The sequence below is a fragment of the Panthera pardus genome, unplaced genomic scaffold, assembly GCF_024362965.1.
Source record: "Panthera pardus isolate Hobbes unplaced genomic scaffold, ASM2436296v1 HiC_scaffold_21, whole genome shotgun sequence".
In the NCBI taxonomy this organism is placed as follows: domain Eukaryota; kingdom Metazoa; phylum Chordata; class Mammalia; order Carnivora; family Felidae; genus Panthera; species Panthera pardus.
The window spans coordinates 59,630,744-59,640,361 of NW_026526777.1; the positions used below are offsets into that span (position 1 = coordinate 59,630,744).

The 9,618-nt window shown below is 45.4% G+C and overlaps 1 long non-coding RNA gene across 1 annotated transcript; it reads right to left on the reverse strand.

Moving 5' to 3' along the window:
- Positions 1 to 7,978: 7,978 nt before the first annotated feature.
- Positions 7,979 to 9,193, reverse strand: LOC109261211 (uncharacterized). Its single transcript, XR_008424696.1, has 2 exons — positions 9,093 to 9,193; positions 7,979 to 8,143 (listed from the first exon to the last, which is right to left on the reverse strand). It is a non-coding gene; the product is annotated as an uncharacterized LOC109261211 (long non-coding RNA).
- Positions 9,194 to 9,618: the final 425 nt, after the last annotated feature.

Here is a 9,618-nt window from a genome sequence, read left to right on the forward strand (position 1 = left end):
TGTTTTGTCCTTGGGGGGTGGGAGGGTAAGTTGTCTCTCTCAGAAATTAAGGAGATTATGATTATCTTGAATATTGTTATTTTCATGATTACCATGATTGCTATTTTCTTCATATCCCATCGCATGGAATTTGATACATGTGCTCGATACCCGAAATGTTTTCATCACAAAATGCTCGCTACAACAAGGAGGAAAAACTCACTGTTGTGCGATGGACAATGTACCTTATCTTTATTGTACTGTTTTAGTGGTATGTACATATGTTGACTGATGAGAGTGTCCACATAGATCTAAGGAGATTTTTCTGATATAATGATACTTCAATACACCATAAAAATAATTGCAAATCTGACATAGCTAGTAATCTAAGCACTCTGTCCTCTTTGATATGAAATACTAAGTAAAGAAATCATCTTTCAAAAACTTCTGAGTCATCATAATTCCTTATTATTCAGGTAGGTCTGGTGAATGTAATGGAATGAACTAAGGTCTTTGAAATAGAGGAAGCTAGAATTTGAGCTATTGAAGTCATATTTACTCTCTATTTCCCTGTTGACATGGTCTTTTTTTATTTGCTGATGTCTTTTGCCCTTTATGTCTTTTGTCTATTTCCCTCCTTCCTGCTCCTCACCTTTGCAATAATCTTTATGTATTTATGAGTTTGTTTTATTATGTTTTGAGGATTTTTGTATTTTGTTTTCTTATTTTTGTTTCAGTTTCTACATATATGTGCGAGCATTTGGTATTTGCCTTTCTCTGTGTGATGTATTTCACTTAGCATAATGCCCTCCAGGCTATTAAAAACAATGTGGCATAATACAGGTGTGAAGGTATTTTGGGGAGTTAGTGATTTCATGTGTTCTGAGTATTACCTAGGGGGGTTATTGAGGGAAATTGCTGGATGATGTGGATGTTCTAGTTTGAAGTTTTTGAAGAAACTTTATATGTTTTCGACTTCTGCTGCACCAAGTTCCAATCCCACCAACAGTGCACAATGATTTGCTTTCCTCCACAGTTTACCCAACGCTTGGAATTTCTTGTCTTTTTGATAAGATCATTCAGACAGGTTTCAGGTGATATTTCTTTGGCTTTGGCTTTTTATCTCCCTAATGTGGAGTGACATTGAACATCTCTTCATGTATGTGGTGGCCATCTGCATGTCTTCATTGGAAAAATGCCTCTTCAGGACTCTGCCAGTTTCATCATTGCTCTTTGCTTTTACATTGTTGTCCTGTAGGAGTTCTTCATATCTTTTGTGTATTAACCCTTTACCATGTATGTAGTTTGCAAGTATTTTCTCCCATTAACTGTGTTGCCTTTTCATTCCTTTGAAGATATTTTTGCTGTGCAGAACTCATTTTTCTTAGTTTCATGTAGTCCCACTTCTTTATTTTTCCTTTGTACCTTTGGCTTCTGGTGTCGAATCCAAAAACTCAGTGTTTAGACTGAGATGAAAAACATTGTCCGGGTTTCGGCATTTGGATTTGTCCAGCAGAGCCAAGGACAGCAGAAAGGATTGCTTAAGACTTCATGCAAGTCAAGAGAGGTGAAAGGGAGTTTAAGGGACATCTCCATGAGCTGCTCTCAAGCTCCCTTATTCATTAAGCCTACATACAACGTACAACACGTTAGTGGGCCACATATTGGAAAGAAAGTAGTGAAGACATGGTGAAAACCAAATATAGATAAGATAAAATATTCCATGCAACAACATGATCTAAACACTTTGTGAGCACATGCAGAACCCAACCCCTAGATACACATCCACTGGATCAGTGAAGTCTAGCTTGCCCCCCAGATACACACCAACTAGGTAAGTGAACTGCTGCTGGCTGTTTGCACCAAGGCCAGAGAGCAGTGATCTGCTTTGCAAAGCCTTCCCTATAATCTCCTAACTCAGGACATAGTTGTGTGATCCCACACCTTCTGCCCAAGTTTTTATCCAGGATATTTCTGGTTTTAGGCCTTAAGTCTTTAATACATTTTGAATTCGTTTCTGTGTGTGTTGTTAAATAGGCGTCAAGTTGTTTTTCTTTGCGTGTTGTTTTTCTGTGCCCAGTGTTTCTGACACCACCTATTGAGGAGATTGCCTTTTCCTCATGTTATATTCTTGATTCTTTTGTTGTGAATTCATTGGTTACATATGTGTGGGTTTCTTCCTGGGCCTTCAGTTCTGTTCCAATGATCTGTGTGTCTGCTTTTACCCCAATACCGTACTGCTTGGGTTATTGTAGCTTTGAGAGCTAGTTGAAAATCAGAAAGCATGATGCATCCAACTGTGTTCTTCCTTCTCAAAATTACTTTGGTATTCAGAGCCTTTTGTGGTTCTGTCTGCATTGAAGGATTATTCTAGTTTTGGAGACGTGCTTAAACTTTGATAGGGATCATAGCTAGGGAATATGCAGATGGCTTTAAGTAGTGTGAATATTTTGAAAATCTTAATTCTTGGGATCCACTAGCATGGAATGTCTTTCCGCTTATTTCTGTCTCCAAATTCTTTCTCCACTGATTTCTGGGTTTCAGTACAGAGGTCTTCATCTTCTTGGTTAAAGTCATTCTTTTCTTTTTTGAGTTTTCTATGTTTATTCTTGACAGAGAGAGAGAGAGATACATAGACACAGAGACAGAGAAAAAGAGAGAGAGAGAGCGTGTATGAGTGGGGAAGAGGTGCGAGAAAGGGAGACACAGACTCTGAAGCAGGCTCCAGACTCTGAGTTGTCAGCAAAAAGCCCAATGCAGGGCTCAAAACACAAATCATCAGATCACGACCTGAGCCAAGGTCAGATGCTTCACTGACTGTGCCACCCAGGTGCCTGTAGGCTAAATTTATTCTTAAATATTTTATTCTTTTGGAGTGATTTTAAATTATTTTCTTAATTTCTCTCTCTGATAGTTTGATTCATGTATAGAAATGAAGCACATTATATACATCAACATACATATCTCAATTACTGAAATCATTTATTAGGTCTACCAGTAATGTTCTAGAGTCACTGCAGTCTCTATATAGCATATCATGCACTCCTAATAAGTGAAATGTTATCTGGGAATATAGGATGATGTGATCAAATTTAGATGAGAGTAAGCAGATATATGGAGCGATACTATACAAATTTTCTGAAATGTTTTGTGGTTGATATAATCAAACAACTCCATAAATAAGGTTTGTTTGGATATAAGTTTGTTTTTTTGTTTTTTGTTTTTTGTTTTTTGTTTTTACCAGACACAAGAGCTGTAACATAAGCATATGCTTCCCAACACATTCCCACAACACACCCTGTGCATCTTGGGAGGTAGCCACCCTGTCTCTATTTTCTGTCCTGGAACCCAGTGCCTGACTCAACCACTCAGTGAATTCATCTCAGAATACTGCATTTGGGAAGAGACCTATATTTTTCATAGGCTTCCTGAAAGGCACCTGAAAAATCATTGAATTTTACAGTGATCTGCCTGGAATCCTCTGAGGATGTCTAAGTTGGAATGGCACTTTCTTTGCTGAGAGATCAGGGAGCCCTGAAATATTCCTGTGTGTCTTGTGGTCAGCAGAGGGTGTCGTGTAGCTGCTCATGACAAGGACACTGCTCCCCAAAGATGGGGCTGGCAGGTGCAGGGCGTCACTGCTGGAGGAGCCTGAAGGGTGGAGGGGCTTTACTTGGTATCAAACCCTTGACTGAGTCTCCATCCTGCAGTCTCCTTGAGCTCCTGATGTGCTTTGTAAAGGACTCTCTTCCTTGCTGAGGTTCAAGTGGTTCTTGCTGTTGTCAATCCTCAGGATGAACACATTCAGGTCATGGTCTTTAACTCATTGACCTGACCTGCACTTACAGGTACTTTCCAGAGAGTAAGGGACACAGCCTGGGTGGAGGGCCAGCAAGCAGACAGCAGTGGCCCAGCCTGCATCCTCCACTGGCCTGAAAGCAGGGACTGGCTGCTCTACTGAGAAGCAGAGCTATGGAACAGGAGGTGCACAGGTGGCTGGGGTTTGTCATGGTATGGGGCCTGGATGAGTGTGTTCCAGGACATGGGGCAGGGGTGCTGTGCAGAAGGTCAGAATGAGGGAGTGTAGTTTCTTTCCTGCCCCATGGGTCACTCCTAAGTACCCTGATGGCCTCAGTGCTGGCTTGTCCTCCTATTTCTTCAGGTATCCACTCAGTCCCAGGGGTCCCTGCTTTTCACATAAGGCCCCAATGTATAAAGAGTCTGTAGATATTTGAAAGTGGAAGCAGCACCCGAACAATGGATATGAATAATGTTCCAAAAATTGTGCTCGGTGTACATGCCTAAAGAAAGAGAGATTTGTGGTACAGATGTAACCTTTTGTACAATGATGAGAGTCAAAATATTGGAATGGGCCCAGTCATTCAGCTTCTGGAAACGCAGAGTAAATGATGATGTGTGGCCACTGAGAATGAAGAAGGGGACAGGACTGTGCCTGCCCACTGTGGGGACATCACGTACTACAAGACCATAGTCCTGGATCCTTACACGCCCAACCTGTCACACCACTCGTAGACACAAACACAGACACCTGATACACTCAAAGCAAAAGGACTGTGAAGATGACACCATGTCTTATGGGCAATTATTTCTTTGAATAATATAATTTTTTTCTCCGTATTTATTTATTTTTTCATATTTATTTATTTGGAAAGAGCGAGAAGGAGAATCCTGACCAGGGCTTCAAGCTGTCATTGCAGAGCCTGACTTGGGTCTTGATCTCAAGAACCATGAGATCATGACCTGAGCCAGATTCAACTCGGAAACTCAAACGATTGAGCCACCTTGGTGCCTGTCCTCATTATTTAAATCTTAATTTTACTACTTAAACGTCACTTATAGAAAACCTTTAAGAACTTTATACTTTATTGCTAATATGCTAATAGATTAGCATAAATGGGATATTGAATATCTCATTTGGGTATTCTTATAATATACACATTAGACCGATATCAACATGGCCTGTCCAGGGAAATGAAAGATTTTCAAGGTATCACTCTGGTCCACACATTTCTCTTCTGGCTTCTGCTCTTGTGTCAAACCTCAAAGGGTCCCCATGTCAGATAAAGAAGATATTTCAAGTAGGAGTTTCACATAATCTTTGTCTTTTGGGGAATATTCCTCTGTCATAAAAATATTAGTTTCATTAAATATTTAACCAATTATTAATCGCTCTCATGTTATGTAGCCAGACACAACAAGAAATGTTGTGTGTTTGCACACACCTGAAAATTTTAGAGGAGCTAAAGCAGCAGAAACCTAGATAGGTGGTTTCAGAGTACTGGGGTGAGGGAATGAGCTGTGGGTGATTAGTAGTATACGTTTTTCTGTGATGCAAATGTTCGAGTACATAGTGGTCACAGGTGTAAAATCCTGCGAATGTACGTAATGAGATTTGAATTTGTAAATTAAAAGGATAAGAGTAAATTTTTGGAAGTTAATTTATGTTTTATTTATAAAACAATACCTAAGACAGTAAATACCTCTATAAAAACCACAAAAATTACAAAGAACACAATGACAGGGTCAGGGAATTCATTGTTTGGGGCTGCAGCCAACATGACCCACTGCTTGGGAGCAGAGGCTGGTTGCTCAGCTGCAGCAGGTGGTTGCTCCAGCCCTTCCATGACCCCGCCAGCTGGGGCTGGAGGCTGCTCAGATTGTGAGTCCACCAAAGGGGCAGGTGGCTCTTCCAGCTCCTGACAGTGAAGCAGAGCTGGGACTACCACCTGCACTGGTGGTGACTCTGCAGGGAGCATCACTGCTTCTAATTGCTGAGCTCCAGGATGAGTGGTGGCTTCAGGCAACCTGGGCTGTGAAGCTGAAGTGGGCACCACAGAGATAGTGGGGGCTAGCTCCTGAGTGATGTCTGGATCTTGCTCTGGAGCTGGTGTCATAGCTTCAAGAATAGAAAGTGTCATCACCGTGATTGCCATTCCATGGCCCTTCCAAATAAAGGAAACCTCTCCCATAGACATTGTCAACTGAGTCAAAGAACCCACCAGGAGGAAATCTCCCAGATGGCAGGCTAATGGAACAGTGATCTGAGACTACTCACAACTCCTAGCCCACCCGCAGTCTCAAAAAACGTGCTCTGTGTGGCATACCCTGTCACTTCCACATCCCCACATCTCCCACCCAGAGTCCTCCTCACCCAGGGACTCTGGCTCATTGGGCTCATGGTTTCTCCACAATGAGTAGAGAAGGCGAGTGTGGTGCTGCAGTTCGGAGCCTGGCATGTGGACCCATACATATTCCTGCAACATCTTACGGCTGATGAAATCTGGGGGCTGGAAAAAGTCCTCCGGGTAGTGGTCCAGCCAGGTGCCCAGGATGGAAGACATGGCTCTGGGGATACAAAAGTAGCCAGAACAATCAACATGGGGTGTTCCTCTTTCCCTGATGTCTCAGGACAGCCCTGTGGGGCCTGGCCTCTATACTCCTGCTCCTGGATGTACAGAGGGTGGTTCTATACCTTGTCCACCTGGGGTTTGGCAGTCCCACCTAAGAGAGTCCTGGTCACTGAAGAGGGACTGTCAAGACTCTGTTTGACGGGAACCCCTTAACCAATGATGTGGCCAAGTCTGTCCCTCTTGGGGAAGCCAGCCAGACTCCTCAGTGTGTCCCCCTGCCTACCTCCTACTAGAATTCAACTCCGTGCGTGAGTGAAGGGGTTGTGTCAGGATGAGTCAGTGCCTTCACTGCATACCTTAGCGCTCCATGAAAATCTGAACAAATATGGGACAAAGGGACTCTGTCTCTTACCTGGGCTTGCTGGGACCCTCCTCATACCTTCAACGTGGCGACCTGTGCCTCTATGCTGCCTCATTCACTCAGTGCACATGTGGGTGTCCTCCCACTGACACTGGTCTCCCATAGTGTGGGTGATATGTGCTCCTTGAACCCTCACTGTGTCTCCTGAACTCATGCTAAGCACACACTGTTGATGTTCTACAAGGTGGTGAGTGTGATGTTCCCCAAAACCTTTATCTGGGTCCCCTGATGGGGGTGGAGGCAAGGCTGTGAGTGGGAAAGGGATGGGGTTGGACTCTCAAAGGGGCTGATGCTGTCCTCTGGTGCTGTCTACTGTCTCACTGTGCCCACAGCCCATCCTCTACCAGACAGGACAAGACCCCTTTCCTTGCTTCCAAGGAGAAGCCCTCAGGCCTTTGCCTTCTCACAGGACTCTCAGATGTGTGGGATGCTGGGTCCTGCAGGCCCTCCCACGCACAGTCTCAGAATTGCAATCTTGGAGAAGGAAGGCCCTCCAGCATGAGCTCAGCCTACTCAAATTTTCTCCTGCTCCCAGGGTCCGCCATCCTCCTCAGTCTCAGGAAGGAAGCAGTCATATCTGGAGGAGGCCAGAAGGGCATCATATCAGGTGTCCTGTGGATACTACCTCTTGTCATATCCAGAGTCACTGACTGCTGACTAGAATGGAGCTCTGGAGGGGAGGGTGCTGTCTGCTCTGTGCATTGGATCCCAGTCAGCTCCTACAGACGTGCCTGCATGTAGTGGGGCTTCCTGTATGTTTGATGAATGATAGGGCCCCAATCAGCTCCATCACACATATTGGTGTGGGTCTGGGCCTGCTGCTTATCCTGGGCATCCTTGACTGGTTTGACCCAGGACTCAGACACACAGATAGAACCTCCAATCTCCTTTTCAAATGGGGAAACAGCACAACACAACACCTGGTGACAGTGAGGGATGAGGCAGAAACTTGATCATGGGGAAGAGGACAAAGATCACCCAGCACAGACACAGCCCTTCCAGCAGACATTTCTGCAGGGCCAGGGTGACGTTCCCTGCAGTGCCCCCACTGAGTGCCTGGAGTTATTCTACTCTTATGAGAGGAAAAAAATCAGACTCAAGGACATTTGGTGACTTTCCTTAGACTCAAAGCTTTAAGGGGCTGAATCACACTGGGCTGTGAAGGGCAAGGTGCTCACCTCATAAACAACAGTTCCAGGACCTGCTGGGTGGTAGCAAAAGCTGTGTACGTGCCCATGAATGTGGAGACATACATGGGGTCTCTCCCCAGGAAGGCAGGCACGAGGTGCTCCACTCGCTGCTTCAGCAGGCCTGCCTCGATGGTCCACCCCACACAGTTCTCATTCTCATTCCCGGGTGTGACCTTTGTACCCTGAGGTAGAACACAGGAAGGACACAGAATCAGACACAGCACTATGGCCAACAGGAGGGTTGGAGTCCAGAATGCAGACCAAATCCCCAGACCCCAGTGACTTGTGGCAAGCGTGAGACCTGGGTGCCCAGAGTAGGAAAAAGGATCTTGGCATTCACACGAGAATTTGAGGTGGGGAATGACTGAACACGTTAGGATCTCAAGTCAGATTCTTAGATGAGTATGGACAGCATCCCCCTGCATTAACAGCATTGTCCCTGTGATTTCTAACAGTACAGCCCTTTCTAGGGACCAGAAGACAGGAACATTACCTGGCAGAGGTTGGGTCAGGATAATAGGACATGTAGGATGTTCAGTGCAGCACTGTAACATGGCAACAGAGGGAATCATGTCACAGTCCCGCATTTGTGAAGGGCTGAATGGGTGAGGTAAGTGATCTCATTTCCAGAATGTAGTCTCAGTGGTAAGGCCTTTGCTCCTGATCTGGAGGGGCCCCAGGCGTGTGTTCCTTGGCAACCAAAGTGCAGAGCAGTAGACATAATACCATGAGCCCCATGCCCTTTGTGTAAAAATCTCCCTGCTCATCATGAACATGTGTCAGACGTGGAGAAGTTGTGGAAGGATGGTCAGGTGAACCAGGACACCTGGGAACAGTTGTTGAGGAAACATGTACGACAATGCCAATATATCCTAGACAGAATGGGACGTGAAATGGCTTCACATCTCTTTTCTGATATTCCTACAAATAAATGGAGAGTGACGTTGCATCTGGCCATGGAAGGGGCTGGGCCATGAGGTCATGTTTGGGGAGCACATGGGGTTCCAGGTTCATCTGGGAACAGGAGTCTACGAGAGATACCAGGAGAGTAGCAGTGTGTTTTCTGTGCCCTGGGATTCTTTTCATTGCCTGGGGGCCTGGGTGTTGGGTTTCCCTGGTACCTGCACTCACCCTGAGCCAGCGCAGCATCCTCCTGATGGCATGGGGCTTCTTCCTGTCCTTCAGGGAAGTAGAGCAGGGGCTCTCATCATTCAGCTTCTCCTCCATCTGTGTCATGTGGCTCTGTAAAGACAGTGCCCAGCAGGCAGGCAGGAGTCCTCAAAGCCCTGTGTGCTTGCTTTTGCTTCTCCTCAGACCCATGTGAATTCATTCCAGATATGACACCACAGTGTGCACACACCTCGCCCAAGAAGGAGAAGCCATGTGGTTTGAGGACCTTGGATTAAACCTGTAATCGGCTAGCGGCATCTAAGAGATCCCTTTTCCCTCCTTCCCAGCATGACATCTACATGGCCATGATGGGTCCACCAGGTCGTCCACTGCCATCCAACCTCCCTCAGTCCAGGAGAGGAGCGCCTCACATGTCCCCCTTTCCCTGGAACTGAACTCGAGGGGATAGGGGTGCCCAGAGATGGCTCATAGCTGTGTCCTGACCTGACCTGACCTGCCATGCTCTAGGTGCTCTGTGTTACCTTAT